Source organism: Penaeus monodon, chromosome 32, assembly GCF_015228065.2.
Source record: "Penaeus monodon isolate SGIC_2016 chromosome 32, NSTDA_Pmon_1, whole genome shotgun sequence".
Classification (NCBI taxonomy): Eukaryota; Metazoa; Arthropoda; class Malacostraca; order Decapoda; family Penaeidae; genus Penaeus; species Penaeus monodon.
In genome coordinates, this window is record NC_051417.1 from 22,719,630 (window position 1) to 22,720,257 (window position 628).

The window sequence follows — 628 nt, forward strand, 5'->3', positions numbered from 1 at the left end:
GACATCCACAATATATCAAGGTATATCTAGAATTAATCCCTATACATGATATTACCCTATTTTAAAAAATGCGTGCTACGAACTTTAAGTATTATAGTTAATATGTTTTGAGCGTGCGCGCGCGCGTGTCTGTATACTCGATTAGGGCAATTGCATAAACCAGTCTTTCGAAATGAGTACACAAAACTTTCAAGTTCAACTGAATCTTTCGTGACAGCCAAGGAACGGACGTTTACCAAGGGGAAATGAAGTAACGAGAAACTGTGCAATATCAGTTGCCTTAGTATTATATTATATTTATTTGTCTGATAAAAGACAACGTGCAAACATAGGTCGATTACAGATGCACTTGGAGTCAGTCATGTATATTCATGAACCAATCTCGCTCATTTTTGAAGGTTCTAGGTTGGAAGGACATAGGCATAAAGAATATTGATCAACCAGATTTATGAAAGCATTTGGAACGAAAAAAAAAATCTTGAAAAAAGTAGGTAAGAGTTGCATATAAGGGAGTGGACTATGCTAAATGACGGATAGGAAGGAAGGTGGCATATCATAAAGTTTTCAAGGGATAAAATGGAATACGCGAGTATAAATCTCCAGTCTGATCCGTCAATTGTTATGGATT